The sequence below is a fragment of the Rhipicephalus microplus genome, chromosome X, assembly GCF_043290135.1.
Source record: "Rhipicephalus microplus isolate Deutch F79 chromosome X, USDA_Rmic, whole genome shotgun sequence".
Lineage (NCBI taxonomy): Eukaryota > Metazoa > Arthropoda > Arachnida > Ixodida > Ixodidae > Rhipicephalus > Rhipicephalus microplus.
This window is the reverse complement of record NC_134710.1, coordinates 65,107,073-65,123,481: the sequence shown is the minus strand read 5'-3', so window position 1 is coordinate 65,123,481 and position 16,409 is coordinate 65,107,073.

The following is a 16,409-nucleotide window of genomic DNA, read 5'->3' as shown; positions in this document are numbered from 1 at the left end:
CCGTCGCAGAACCACGCACTTTGTTTTCCAAGAACACTGCCACGTGGCGCTCATATCTCACGTGTGACGTGACTTGATGCGCTCGTTCACCTCCGCTGCACGCTCGAGGCACTCTAACAACGCAGTGCCTCCAAAATACCATTATTCAATTTTCTTGCACAGAACATCAAATAAATTGTTCGCTCTCTTGACACGCAAGACTATCGTCTTTCGACGACATTTGCAGATTACATGCAGATACGGGGCCAATTTTTCGCCGACGCTCCCGCGGGCGCGCCGCAGAATTCAATGGAGGCGGGTTATTTGCAGCAGCTTGTGCGCCACAGTAGTGCTGAAATTCTTTTAAATGGTGATAATAAAATTAAGAACACTGAGGCAACCGTTTATCGATAAATAAGGTTCTTCTAAAGGTATACATATAAATGTGGGGAGTGCTAAATAAATAAAAGTTTTTATGGGGAGTTCTCCGATGCAGATGTTTTTCTGCAGTATGATAACATGCTGTACGTTTGCACCTGATGTAGTTCCGCTTGTGGCATGTCCATCTGTGTTCGGATTTCCCTTCGTGCTTGTGCGCCAGTATACAACACAGGTACTTACAGCATCACACATTGCAATGCCTTCGCGGATGGTGGATCGTTTCGCCATGTGTCATCTTCTCGGCGTGAAAGTTGCTTTGCGCAGTGTTCTCCGAACTGAAGAAGGCCTTTAAGCAATGTCAATCTGATTAACTTTACCATTCATTTGTTTTCACCAACACACGTTCTCCTAAACGAATCTTTACAGTCAGAAAAAAGCACGATCGAGAAGCTGTGTCACTGCACGTAACTATTCACACCGAAACAGACTACAGTTTTGCCTTTTCGACAATTACCGAGGTGCATGCGAGGTGAAGAAGTATGAGCTGATTATTTTTATTTATTTTATTTGTTAATTTAGACATATTGCAGACCGGCATTTTGGTCCAGGCAGGAGAGCATAAGAAACATCAAGCGATTCGTACCAGCAATAAAAGACATGTATCCGTGCGCTAACAGAGGTCACATGTCTGTAAAACAGCAACAAAATTTACAACAGATTTCAATATTCTAATCACTAAGTAGATAACGCTCCAGCGGCGTAGCAAAATTGTCAGGTGAAAAACATCTTATGAGGCAGTGAAATGCATTCATAAGATTGTGTTCTGGAAAAATAACTATTTGTAAGCATTAGTGCGTGCAAATATGGGTGCCAAGGAATGATCATGTTTACGGCGGGTATTCCTGGCAGTGGCTGGCTGAACGCAACAAGGTACCTTTAGGGCGACTTTCCCTGACATAATTTTGTATTAAAACGCGAAAAATTCGATTTTCTTGTTGTTTCAAACAAAGAAATTCAGCATATTGCCGACAACTTCACTTTGAAGCAACGCGCGAATAGCCGGGAACAAAATCGCAGCATATCCACGAGGTGAATGATGACGATTGGAGCGAAGCGTGTGAACGGACGGATGCACAGACGAATGGAAGCATGCACGGATGCACGAAAGTATGGACGAACTGATGGACGCTTCATTGCACTCATCATCATTCACTCTGTGGATGTTCTTTGACACCGTTTTTATTGACATCCAATGCAATGCAACTGGCTACTACAACGGCTATGACGAAACGGGACATACGACCCGCGACGAAAGGAGTTTCGCCCCTAAAAGCATGCATGGTGATGAGCAGGCTGAGACAATATTTGTAATGGAGTATTCAGTGATGTTTTGATACGAGCAATAAGAAAGGCGTCTTACCTCAAATAATACACTATTCTTTGTCGGAATTGACTTTTTTTTGGCCGATGCTGTGCAGCCACTGCTGCTTGCGCAAGCCATCGCATTTGTTTTGGTGTATCATAAAAAAGGCGTAACCATTTTCACTATGTTTGTTGCAGTCATAGGCGCAACAGCACAGCTTAGAGACCGCACAAAGTAAGGAAAACGGAGCGCGCGCTACGTTTGTTACGCAGAGCGTCGGCGCAAAATGGCGCGAGTGAAAAAGAAAAACTCGAGGAAAGCGCAAGATCTACGCGTCGCCAAGGGCAACCGCGAAGGAGAGCAATCATCGTGCAGAAAAACTGTCAGAGACCGGGAGGACGCGAAGGCGAGGGGGGTGAAGTGGGAGAAAAGACGTCGAGCGCGCGACGGCGTGTACAGTGGCACGACCGCTGGATGAAAAAGAGCAGGGTGCGCTTTTTCTTCCAGCGGCCATGACAGGGGATGGCGCTACACTGTAAAAAAAAATGTCTCGGTACACAGCAAAAGCTGCTGGTAAATCGTTGCCGGAGGCATTCTGTAAATGAGTAACAGCAGGCTCCGTATCACGAAGTCTCTGTTATACATTTTTCCGTATTCTCTTTCACATCATATCTGTATTCCTGAACACAGCAGATCTGTTATTTCAAACACAGCAAATCTGTTAACCCAAACACAGCAAATCTGTCAACCCAAACACAGCAAATCTGTCAACCCAAACACAGCAAATCTGTTAACCCAAACACAGCAAATCTGTTATTCCAAACACAGCAGATCTGTTATTCCAAACACAGCAAATCTGTTATCCCAAACACAGCAAATCTGTTATCTCAAACACATCATGACTCTGTTTGTAGGAATACAGAATTTGCTGTATTTAGAGGAGGAATAAACGGAGATCGCTGTAGAGCAGTCTGGCTGTAAATTATTCCGTTATTATTAATGAAAACAGAAGCTTCAGTAAAACACCTGGTTTCGTTTAATGGCTTTTCTGTGCTTGACTAAGGTTTTGTGTAGTTTCTTTGCCTTGAAGGAAAGAGTTGTTTCACTGAGCATAAAATAAACTTAGTTTTGGTAGTAACTTAATTTGTGAAAAACTAACACAAGCTTTTGTTGACCAGTACTGTCGAAAAGCCGATGTTTTACGGGATGGAATGGAATGTTTATGTGGCTGCCTGTAGATTCTCATGATTGAGTTTTATGTCCAATTTTATGTACTGTTTCAACCTACACTAATGCAGTCTTTATGTACTGTGTGTGTGTAAACCACCCCTGCTGCTGCATACCATATAAATAATAATGCAACATTAACAAAACACAGATGAATTTATTTACATATAATACATGTGCTGTAGCTTGCTACATCACCATTCTTCATCACTTCAGCATGTTTATGCCTGAAAAGAATGTGAAAAACAAGTGATCAAATGAATGCAAGAAGCAACTTACACACACTTTATAATGCCTTCTCTGTGTATGTATATGGCCCTTGATACAAAAAGTAGGGGCACGTGGTAGAGCAAAATGTGAAAAAAAAAATCGCTTTGTTTTCTTTGCAATTTGGGGAGGGGTGTCCCTTTGTGCATCCACATTCGTGCTTTTCATAAACAGCATTTTTGGTGGCTCAAAACCAGTTTTTCCAAAAGGAAGTAGCCAGTGAAAACACACTCTAGTGCAAGCCCCTTGCATTCGCTCTATGCTTACGGCCTAATTTTCTGACGTACAAAAGTCAAAATGCTTGTCTAGAGTCAGCTGTGTATAGAAGATTGTCGGGTAACTTCTAAAGCAGTCCGAAGACACTGTGCACCTTTGTATTCACAATCCGCCTTCAGAATACATAGGTTGGAACACTTTCAGCTCCTAGCATCATTACACCTTGCATTTGCCGTGCTTGTCGATAACCTTAGATGCTGGGGGTAAAGAAGGTTCTGAGGAAGTGTAAATTTCGTTGAAGCCCGTACAGTTTTCTTGTTAATGTGAATAAATCCCTGTGACGTACTGAGGTGCTGAACCAGCAAGCTCTTTATTGTTAAACCTCCCAGCCTTTTCAGCATCTTTCAAGGTGAATCACGTATATACATGGGGACAACGGGTATGCTCTAATGGACATGGACTAATATTTCTGATGCAACTGAATAACAATGTGTGAGAACGACTCAGTGTAAGTGTTGAGTTAATGGGAATTGAGTCACAGAATCTTTCCTTTCTTTGTTTAGGGTGAGAGTCCTAGAAATGGCGACATTGAATATTTTTTTTGCATTTAATAATGGTAGTATCACACGAGCCTCTATTCTGAGATAGGATTGAAGCTTGGCCAAACTACAATGAATTTGCTGGAAATCGTTGACCACACTTGACGATACGTTGCAGATAGAGCTGAATGACATCTCACAAAAAAAAAAAAACAAGACAAGCATTGCGAGAGGCTCCACGGCGAAAAATTGACTTTGGCAGTGATTACCAAGCTTGTAACTACTAAACAAAATAATTGAACAGTGTTTCTGACAGTGCGATCACTTTTCACCTGTTTTTGAACTTTATTCCATATCTCAAAACAGTTTTTTATTACTTAGCTACCATTATTTCCCATGTATTTTAAGATAACCAGTTGATTATTTTTTTTGTATACAGCTACTGAAGCAAAATAGAAGCTATGCACTTTACCGTTATTGTGTTACAAATTTTCATAGATGCCAATTAACTCAAAAGTCAAGCTCTAGTGGTAAAAAATTCACAAAAATTCTATATTATGAAGTTAAAAGAGCAAAAAGTTTGGAAGAAAATGATGTATGGATTATATGAATATCCCTTTTAGTCACTGAGAAAACTACCTAAAATCAGCAAAAATGCACAGGATGTATAGGGCCTGCCCGGCGCTCCTGAGAAGTTTCCCACTGGCTCTGATCATGCTCAGAATGAGCAGTTACATTTTCAGAAATATTTGTTGCTATTGTATAGCAGAATGCACGGGTGAATACCTATACTGATTTTCAACTTTGCATTCTGCTGTTAAGCTCTATGTGCCACATATAGCTACAAATTATGGCTGAACTTTCTTAATATAGATTTACCAGCGCAAAAAAAGACGGCACATATTTTAATCATGAACCAACTCGCCCAAGCAGCAGCTTTAGTGAAATTTTTTAAGCACTGTTTATTGATCACAGAATGTTTTTTTTCACTATGCTGAGGTGGGAGGGGGGGGGGGGTTGAGGATCCTGTAAAAAAACTGAAAGAGCTTGACCTGAACTAAGAAACATCATGTGAATATACACTACACTTATTCGTAGCCAGGCGGTGGCACACCGGGCCCGTGCCTCTCCCCTCCTTCCCCCCAAACTTTTTTCTCCATGAAATACTTAGCGCAAAATTACCATTTGCCTGCCCAGACCTCTGGTTCAGATCAAAAAGGGCCCCCTCCCCCTAAAAAGTTCTGTGTATGCCCTTGGTTTAGATGAATGAATTTCCAAACCCTGTTTAACATAAGCATCAGTGAGATTAGATAGATATATGGGGTTTAATGTCCTAAAACCACATATGGTTATGAGAAACGCTGTAGTGGAGGGCTCCGGAAATTTCGACCACCTGGGGTTCTTTAACGAAGCATCAGTGAGATTGATAACTAGGATAAAATTAAGGCCAAACCTTCCATTTTTCTCTTTTCACAACATACTATATGTCCTTGGCACAATTCACAGTATATAGAAATCTCAATTGAGAGTGCATTTTCATGTGCTGGCTCTTGTGAAATAATAGCAGTATATTTTGACTACACTCCGAAGGACAAAAAAAAAGAAAACGCCAGGCTCATAATACTTACAAACAAATTAAATTGAAAATGCAAAGCCACAATCAAGATAATATTCAGCTCTAATAACCGGATATCATCAGAAAATGTGTATGATTCATGCTCACACTTTCACTGATTGAAACGCAGCTTCTGGGCCAACTTCATTATCTTTGTGTGCACACTTGTGCGAGACTTCTGGCCACCTTCGCACCTGCTGCCCTTTTTCGTGTTGGAGCCCTTTAAGGTTATCAAGGTGTGGTTCAAATGAAACATATGAGAAGAGCACAAGGATGGGTACAGACTCGTCAATGGGCTTCATTTAGAACACGTATGGTTACACGCTACAGTCTGCAAATTCCTCATCTATGCATCATAGACTTGCATTAATTCTTGTACAATCTGAGCCAAATACGCTGGCCCAATCATTTTCCTCCTGAAAAAAAAAAAGAAGACCTCAGCAAGCTTAGGAGCCAATTGGTCAAGGCTGCATCTCCGAATTTCATTCTTGCCAGTAATGGCTGTCATAGTTTCTGACAAGTAATCAATGGACTTTCACTGAAGTCAGAGGCAGATAAGACCCTTGTCAGGAATCAACAACTTGTGTTCCCTGCGCCGTTCATATATATATTGGCCTGTTTGATTGATGTAAACATTCCTCCTGGTTTGATAAGCAACTAACAAACTAAAAGGTGTGGCACTTAGTGCAATTTTACACACCCTACTAGTGGTTTGTACGCTCCCAAAATTTTTCCAAGGCTTCCTTTGAAAAAATGTGCAATGGCCTTTTTCAGTCTTCGAATACGCACAATCATAAAATAAGTCTTCACATGCTCGTGGTAAATATGTTCAGAATGTATGATCTGATGTTAAAGTTGGGTTAATATTAAAGCACAGCATTTTGTCTGGTGAGCTAGTTTGTGGGTGAAGGTTACTCTTCTGTGCCGTTCAAGGTAAATGCTAAGACCCCGCATTGCCTCTATGAGGTGTGCAAGATTGCACTAAGTGCCACCCCACTGAGTTCGACGTGCGCTCGTCAAGTAGGATAACGAAGTCACTCAGACATGGAGGAATGTTAACATTGGTCATACAGGTCAATGTATAAATGAATGATGTAGGGAACACCAGCCCTTGATAAAGACCAGACAAGGTTCTCACCTGCCCAACTTAAATGCATACGAATTGTTTACTTTTAGTAAACCATGGCAGACTTTACTGGCAAAGACAAGAATTGAGATGCAGTTGTGACCCAATGGCACTTGAGCTTGCCTAGGCTTTTTTCCTAATGAACAAAAGCAATGATTGTGTCTGTGATACTTCACTCAGACTATCAGAATGAACGCAGGTTCCCTGCATGAGTGTACTGAATAAAACCCAGTTGCAGGTCTGCCCTCATCTTCCACTCTTCTCCTCCGACAACATCTGTTATTTAAGTGTATAAGTATCTACTGCACCTTGTAGCTGGAGTTAGGCTCACACTCATGTTGTAAAATGTCATCAATTTACTTGACCTCCTCGCACAACAATCAACACATAATGATATCGACAAGGGAACTCACCCAGTGCAATGATTGTAGGCGTTGATGGCAACTCGGCAAGCTTTTCAGTGATGCTTGTTCCCTCCTGGATGAGCAAAAATATCCCATGTACACAAAAGCACAAAGAGATATGTACAGTTGCGGCCATTCCAATATATAAATCAGAGATGCGATCCCTGCAATTCCGTTTTCCACCATGGTTCCTGGTCTATTGCAGGCTGTGTGCACCAAGTACAAATTACCTACCTAGGAGCCTTGAAACTTGGAACAATTTTAGAGCAAAGTAGAATGGATAGCGAGCACGCAAAAAAACCTGCTCACATTTTGATTCATTTTTCTCTTTGGATTACAGCAACATCATAGACAACTCTGAATGATTGCAGGTCAATATATCAATGTTAGTGGTGATAGTATTGCTTAAAATTATTTTGCATGTGCGACAGCAAGGGACAAAGTGAGCAACATCTTGCAACAACTCTGGCCTATTCCCATTCTTAGTGCCCTCCTCACTGCGTCGTAATGAGGCACTACAGCCAAAGTGACGAGAAACATTGTTCTGCAGTGCATTGCAAAAAACTAATGCTTTGTGCATGTGGAGCACTCTGATTGCACACAAACACTTTTTTTCCCATTGAGCCTGAAAAAGGCTAGTAAACCAAGTTTGTGCACTGTGGTTCACCATGCGTGCACCATGCCCCAACACAGTTTTTGTTGCATGAAGTCTCACTTTTCACAGCGCTACGTTCCTTCTCATTCACTCTGTGAACTTTATAGTCGGATGCTTGGGGACTTCACTCCCTATCCTAGTGGCTCTGATGAAACAATGGCACCTGCCCGCACTAACTGTTGGCTCAAGGGCAGTGTATTTTTTTTTTCAGAACATTTTTGTGACTACGACACAATGCGGATAACCAAAGTAAGTTCCACAAAAAAATTGAAAATTGCCTTTTTTTTACACTATCTTCAAATGCTGATACTTGTGACAAAGCGCGTGTTCCGGTGTAATTTTAATGAATAATGCTGCTGTACAAAGCCACCAAAATTACCTTAAAATGAAGCACAAAGGCAAAAGATATGCAAAGCTACACTATCCTCCTTTTAACTTGTGTCCAGCAATTCATGAATTAGGTATTTTTGGATGTTTAGCATATTTGTTCTGTCAAAAAATTTTGCTGCAGCGGTCACTAAATTCTCATACGGTAGCATTGCACTTGTTCTTTATGGGAAGAAAATACATCGATTAAGAAGTGTAAAAAAGTTAAGTCTGCTCAAAGTTCAGAAATTGTGAAATTAGAAGAAAACTGATTTCAGCAGTCAAAGTTTAATTTTCCTTTATACAAAAGCAGCTTTTTTCACAAAATTCAACTGAAAAAGCTATTGTTTTGTGCTAAAAACCTGCACAGCATTCAGTCGATCCCAGATATATTGAACTCGAAGGGGATCGCGATATATGTAGTTCAATATATCGATGAGTCGAAACACAAAATATGTGTATTTAAGGCATAAATTAGAGCATCTCAGACCTAAAAACAGTTTTTTGAAATCCTAACAAGCACTTAAAGAATGATTCTCTCACAATATGATAAAGAACAAGGCCTGAACATCTACTTTTGCAAGTTATCGCACTTCATTTCACTTGAAAATAGTCTGTAAACTTTTCTCTCTTTTTGCGTGCCACCAAGTTTCAGTTGTCCTCAATATCACTGGACCCTTCCAAGTAAGCAAATTCAGCTCATTCGGCCACAACAGCGCTGAGTGGCACTGAATGCCAATGTAAGCTCCGTAGAGCGTTGGTGGCGAAAGCAATAATTCCACGGCACCGTCAACATTGGGCATCATCTCGGCATCCATGCAGTCAGAACCAGCGACGTCGTCTTCTGCTCCAATGAAGCCGCTCGCTGTCCGAGATGGTGCCCGAAAACACTAACAAGGCATAGAATTTACTGAGGCATTGTACGCCCTTGACAGCAGTCATGACGCACTCAAAGTCGTCACCTGGCACAAAGCCCGCAAAGAAACAGTTCACGACTGTGCTTTACTTGAGGTCGCTCCTAGCACCAGCCATGATTTTTATCGCTACGAGCGTATCAATGTGTAGCGCCGACTTCCAAATGATGATTTATCAGTAACGAGGCGAGAAGTACACAGGTCCACAAGCCACAAAAGGCGATGCTGCCCACAAACGAGCAAGCTCCCACCGTCAGCATGTTGGTGATAGCGATGTCACTTGTGGCTTTGTCATTTTGTAACCGACAGCTGTTGCTTTGGTGCGGAAAGCTAGAAAAAAGCGTAGCCTCCGAAATGAGCGTTCTAAAACCGGAAGCACCAAAATACCTCATGAAGTTGCACATCTCGAAGGCCACGCTTTTCAGTCCCACATGCCATCATACACGATTGAATGCGAACATCGCAATGAGATCACTAAACTTCCTTAAGTCATTCCACTTCGTTTTGGTGCCCTCGGTCATCACCATGCCCCCACGTTAAAACCTGCAGATCGCACATCAAGCATACCGGTGCACTCACAAGTGCTGTGCAACGAGCTAGATCAGCAAGATGGAGTTTCAATGTTTCACTTTTCAGCACCCCCTTTTAGTCACTTGCACGCGAAAAGGGATCGGAACTTGTCGAATTGTGGCTATAAATGATCATTATTTGTTAGGAAAAATGCAATTTGTGGGCTTTAGCGTGGCTCAGAGTTCAATTTAGCGGATGTTCTGCTGTGCGTGAGTTCGATAGATGTGTACAGCAGTCCCGTATTTTTGCATGGGAAATTCAAGGGGATCTCTCAACTTTTTGATATAGCCAATAATTCGATATATCATAGTTTGATATACCCGGGATCGACTGTATTCTATAAAATCTAGAACCTAAAGCTGTTCTCAACAAACCAATACATCACTTTCTGAAAAGATGTTACTGTCCAGTTTTGTACTAACATAATGCAACAAAGTGAAACTTACTTCAAATACTTGGTAAAGGTAGTTCTTGTCTTCCTTAAAATGCGCGCAGAGGAATGGTAGCACAGCTACCTGGACTGCTTTTTCTCTTTGTCCTTCGTCTCTCACGCGCACCACCAGTTCCATAGTATGTTTCGTCGGCGCCTCCTCCATCATCTGAAATAATGCAGGCGCACAGGCCGCCATCCTCTCCTGGAAGATTTCCTGCAATTATTCCAAAAATCAAAGTAAATAACAGTTACTTGATAATAGATGAATTCATCTGTAGAGATATTAAAGTGAAAACTGATTGAAATGTAGAACTATATTACCACCCTACAATTGAGTGCAACAGCTGTGACACGCCAAAAAAAGAAGACAAAAAACAGACTGGTGGGGAATACCACCCTGAAACTACTGCACCAGCTTACTAGAACATGTTGTTGGCTAGTAGGTTCAGGCTGAAGAAAGGTAGGGACGTAAACCACATAGACAAGAAAAAAAGAAGTGGACGAGATAGAGCATTGATTGCAACAGATTTTGTTTGCAAAATAAAAAAGGCTCCTTTTGTTTTTGTAAACACCAAAGCATATGAGCAGGAAAATGGCGTGCACTCCACGATTATGACATCACTATAAAAAAAAAAAGGGGTTCAGCGGCAAATCGCTGTCACAACCAGACTCCCTTTCACAGTTATCTCCAACATCAGCAGGGGGTGTGCTACTGTGCTCTTGATCTGAACTGGATTCAATTTCAGGTACTTCCGTGCACTGTGTTGCAGTTTTGCCCCGGTGATACCTTGAAACATGTGTTCTGAAGGAACCTGCTGACCTCAGCACACTACCACAACCCACAAAAGGACACATAACAGCATCAATTCCACTCTCCAGATGGGCAGCTATGTGACCAAGAAGCTCCGTGCGAGTAGGCACACTCGCCCCGCATGACAACACAGAGCAGACAAACGCATCATCAGTCTGTTTGCTGCATCGCTTCTTGTGATGTCTGAAGACGTGACTTCTTAGGCTCTGATAGTTTTTAAACAAAGCTCCACAAGGCTCACAAGGGCAAAGGGCACCGCCCAACACACTGCTGTGATAGTGGTAGTGCTCGAAGTAGTCGGTCAATGTTGAAAATGTCTGTGCGCAATGCCGGCAAGTGGGCATTCTTCATTGATGTTATGGCTGCAATGAAGGTAGAGCACTTATTTTGCTAAATTACATTCACTGGCTTGTGCACTTTTTCAGACCGCCCAATTTTATAATAAAAACACTGCTACAATGGTAATAATACCTTACAGTCTACAATAGTAGAATCATTCCAATATCTGGTTAGCATGTCAGGTTATGTTCAATTTCATATGAACATTAGCCAATGCTTTTTAAGCAGTCCTCTATATAAGAGCACAGTGAATATAAATATTCTTGACCTGCTACAAATGTTTAAACTAAGTTGAAGCAGGCGGCGCAAGGAAAAGAAATAATGACGGAGACTGTAACATTAACTGCACAAATTCTACAGAAAACTGCACCCATACTTGCGCAACTTGGGTCTCTTAAAAGGCTATTCCTGAATGTGCAGTCAAAAGTGAGCTTAGCATATGCTCCAACATTACACATGTTCACAACTTAAGTAATGCTATCCATTATATCGCTAATGTTGACAACAGATGTTCATATCTTGCACATATGTGAAAGCAGCTTCAGCCTCTCAAGTGCAGCCAGGTCCAATATTGAATACAATTACTTTAAAATTTTAGCTTGAAACATAATTACTTTAAACAATTACTTAAAGCTTTTTGTGATATATTGACTAATCAAACAGTTGATACCAAGTATGAATTGCACCGTAGCCTGCCAGTAGTACGCGCAAGAGATGGAAATGGGTGGCTTCAAGATAGGGCACCCAAAACTTCGCATATGCGATCGCTTGATTCTGTTGCCATACACCAACTTCTTGGGTACACACAAGGACTCCCATGCTGGATTAGCTGCAGTTAAGCAGTAGTATGGCTAAGTGACGTGCAAATTCGCAATGTTGTCGGGTGTAAGCAATGTGTCGTGCAATTCCAAAGAAATGAACTGCTGAGCACGCAAATCAATAGACACAACAGAACATGCATGCGAAATGCGAGCGCCAATCGTACCTCACGGCTGTCACTCAAATTCCGCCAAGTACGGCAAAATAAGTTTACACACAGCCAAGTGACAGTTGCTGCCCCTGTCGTCTCCTACACCTATTTTTGTAGTAATGGACGTATGACTTGCAAGCGATGCAGGCATGGAAAACACGAGTGCTTTGTCTGCGCTCGATAAGACGACAAAGACACGTACACGCCTGGTGTGTACGTGACAGCAGACTCCTGCTGATCCGGCTTACAAGTGCACCTTATAACAGCCATGTGCATGGGCACCGAGGAGATCACTAATGAGTGCGTGCACAAACTGACCTGTGACATCCTCAAACTACAAAGATGCAACTCAACAGCAGGCTTCACCACAATAATACAATTAAGTGACACTAACAAAGGAAAAATGCCGTTATTGCTGAGTGCAAGCAATGCTTCATATAATTCCGAAGAATTAAACTGTTCACTGTACTGCTTCCTGCATGCGCAACTCAATAAAGGTGCAACACAGCGTGCGAGCACTATGGTCGTACCTCATAGCCGACACTAAAAATCCACAAAATGCACTGAAATATGCCTACGCACAGTAATGTTACCGTTGCTACCCCTACTGTTTTCTGTGCCTAATTTAGTAATAAGGTATGTATGAGCGATGCAAGCATGGCAAACACGTGTTTCATTATTCACCTTATAATAGCGACAGACATGTTACATGCCTAGCTCGTATGAGCTGTGGCATGCGAGTGCACCTTATAACTGTTTATAAGATAGGTAATGATCGATAACGGTGAAATAAATGCCTACCTGATTGTGATGTGTGCCAGGTGATGGACTTCGCAGGAAGGTGAGAGAGCTCTGACAATAGCCGCCTGCCTTGACCACGTAGGGTGCCAGAGACCACTGAGCTGAACAAGTGAAGAGTGCGCCAAAAAACTTGACAAGTGAGGAACCAAACAAATGAACTGCTAGCACTACTTGGTCCTGAGCACGTAAATCAATAACAAGATGCAACACAACCTGCATGCAAAATGCGAGCACCAATCGTACCTCACGGCTGTCACTCAGATTCCGCCAAATATGGCAAAATAAGTTTACACACAGCCAAGTGATAGTTCCTGCCCCTGTCGTCTCCTACACCTATTTTTGTAGTAATGAACGTATGACTTGCAAGCGGTGCAGGCATGGAAAACACGTGTGCTTTGTCTGTTGCACTCAAAGGTGGTGTGGTGTCCATGTCGAACGCGGACAGCATCATGGGCACTTCGGCATTGGGGTCACTAGTAGCCGGCGTTGCGCCCGCGCCAGTGTTGGGTCGGCGCGGGTGCTTTGTTAGGCCTAGCCTTGAACGTACCCCGGGCGCGTCCTCGTTGTGGGGTTTTTTTCGCTTCTGTGCTTTAAGTCCCGAAGATTTTGGTTGCAAAAGAGTCTTAGCAGCTTTACTGACCTTGCGCACAGGAATCTTGGAGGCAGGAAGAGAAGTTCCGGGGCAATCCGGCGTTTTTGTGGGAGCAGATGCAGCCGTGACTGATGTACACGACGCTCGTAGCGCCCTCTTAGGCTACGAAGGGAGGCGCTCAGCTGAAACGGCACCGGCGGGTGGTGCGGCTTTTAATCGAACTCGCGACGCTCCCTTTGGGGCAAACTGACTACTTTAGCGCCTGCCTACAATTTGTTTTTGTATTCTAGCCGACACCACGATGCACCGATGCTATCTTGCACCCATTCTATTGGGCAGTGATGGCCGGACACACCGCAGCAGTCGTGTTATTTTGTGTGACCATCAACGCATTTTTTTTTCTTTTGGCCTGTTGTGGTTGGGAAGAGCTATGGTGGTGCAAAAAATTTATCGGTTATTCAGGAAAAGTGGTGTAAAGGGAAATAGTTCTGAAGAATCGATGTTCTCGTCGCAGGTAGTGAGAACCATTCAACAACCGATGAATTCTTCGGTGACGAAGTGAAGTCGCCGTCGGTGTTCACCGAGTAGACTCATGAATTCATAAAAAGAACAAACGTTTCCCCGAGCCTTCCAAATTTTATTATTGGGCTTGAGCTTGCATGGTAGGCTTGACGGTGCGAAACAGCGTGAAAACAACGAGTTCATACAAAGAAACAGCAAACCGCACCCTTTTAAAATACACTTCATTACTGTGTTTCATTGACTGCGTGTTAATTGGTGTGCCAACTATACAACGCAGCTACGATTATAGGATTGCTCTCACTAAACAAGTCAAGGCTTGCAAGCACGAAAAAAAAAAGGAACGAAAATAGGAGAACATGTACACTGTCTCTTCTTCTGTGTGTCGTGCATTCTCACGATGTGACGAAAAAAAAAAAAACGTAAACTATTATGCACACCATCAAGATTCACATATATGCAGGGATTCTTGGACGGGTATGTTTTTTTTTCACTATCCTTTGTCAATAAAGTCTCATAGACGCAGTACAAGTACCTGTGCGCTTTCAATCTTGCAAGATTGAAAACGAAGTGCAGCGCCTTTCGACGATATATATATATATATATATATATATATATATATATATATATATATATATATATATATATATATATATATATATATATATATATTATATATATATATATATATATATATATATATATATATATATATATATATATATATATATATATATATATATATATATATATATATATATATATATATATATCGGAAGCGAAAAAGCACGACGTACGCCGAAACACCTTTACTAATTACAAATGTTTCGGCTGATGGGCCAGCCTTCGTCAGTGTGACCACACTAACGAAGGCTGGCCCACCATATCGTCTCGCTTTATAACTTTTTATGGCAACCCGACTTCGCTACTAATAGTAAATTTAGCTTCCCTTGCGGTGAAGTATCATAATGCTGTAATTATCCTCTTCCTTAATCGGTAAAAACTCTGAAACGTTCTCTTTTTCTTTTTTACCGCTGCTATCCTTCTCCGCCTCTCCGAATATATATATGTATCCATACTGGCACTTTCCAGTGATCCTGCATGCAGCTCTTTTTCTCCATTGTGAGTTAATGAACAGTTTCTCTTCCTCATTCTCTCGTATTTCTTAGTCTATCTTCGAACCCAATGTTGCTCTAAGCTTAATTTCCTCATCAAAGCCTGCCCAGTTATCACACTTTCCGTCTTCGTTTTCTGACTTTCCATGAGCGTACAATGCGAATCTGCGCATTCCTTACACACTGTGGGACGCCTCATCTTAGTCGGCGACTGCAGCGTTGCCGCTGTATGTATACGTTAGCCACCCGCCACGATAGCTCTCTCAAGGCATTGTCCATGGCTATCGCTTAATTTTCTGTTCTAGTTCACTGTATCATTGTCGAACGGGGGGAATGGTCAAAGTTCAGCCAGTATGTCGCCGACAGCTCTCTCAAGGCATTGCCCATGGCTGTCGCTTAACTTTCTGTTCTAGTTCACTGTATCATTGTCGAACGGGGGGAATGGTCAAAGTTCAGCCAGTATGTCGCCGTGCACACAAATCACGGAAGCGTGTTCTTGAAGTACAGAAGACATACGTTTTTCTGGTGTTTTACGGAAGGAGCGAAAGAACGGAAACATCGACTGCTGCTTTACGGCAACTCCTGCTGTTTCCCATAAACCGCAGCACAGTTTGTGCTTTAAACGTCCAGTCTCGCTATTTTTCAGGAAACAGATGTTACTCTGTAGTTTCTACGGTCTGCTCCGACGTTAAAACACGGATATTTTTTACAGTGCAGTAAAGTGATGGAAGTGGCAGTAAACTAATAGTGTTAGAATAAGATAGAGCGTCAATTATAGCGAAGCGATGGCTGTAAATGTTGATGAAATTATTTTGGACTCGCTCAATGGCATCACTGCTGGATTTAGCGATGCCATTCCAGATCACAGACGCCGAGGAAGAGATATAGCGGTGTACAATTGAATTTGTCGAAGACTTCAGGAGAACTGAATTCTCGAGATATTCTGCAAACACAGCCCAGAGAACGAAGGCTTCGCATGACATCAAGTTTAGTATAAGCAGAAAAATTTAGCATGCTATCAAAAACAATTCCAAGATCACTGAACTCATAAACGTTCCATAACGACACGGCATAGACAGAATATGTAAGTGGCACGATTTATATTTTTGCGACGTATGTTAATGAATTTGGTATTTGAGATGTTCAGGGAGAGGTTATTGCTCTCACATCATTCGGAGGAAGGACACCAATCTGACTGTAGCATATG